A 301-nucleotide genomic window follows, 5' to 3' on the forward strand; every position below is an offset into this window, starting at 1 on the left:
CAAGACCTTGCCCGTGTGACCTCGCGGCTTCGGCCCCGGATTTTGCCTCGAAGAGCAGAGACGGTGGCCGCAGCGGTTCCCTTTCCCACGGACTCAAGTCTCTCTCTCTCCTCGCTTCCATCTCCAGCACTCAAGGAGCCACTTCACAGCCACCCTGGGCTGTAAGCTGCTGCAGTGACACTAGGAGCTGGTTTCCTGGGCTGTAGGCGCAGCAGGTCCTGGGCGGGTCAGCTCTCAGCACCCACCTGTCATGAGATTGGCGTTACAGCACTGCTCTGGATGGCTGAGAAGCACCAGGAAT

This window comes from Alligator sinensis, unplaced genomic scaffold, assembly GCF_000455745.1.
Source record: "Alligator sinensis unplaced genomic scaffold, ASM45574v1 scaffold237_1, whole genome shotgun sequence".
Taxonomy (NCBI): Eukaryota; Metazoa; Chordata; order Crocodylia; family Alligatoridae; genus Alligator; species Alligator sinensis.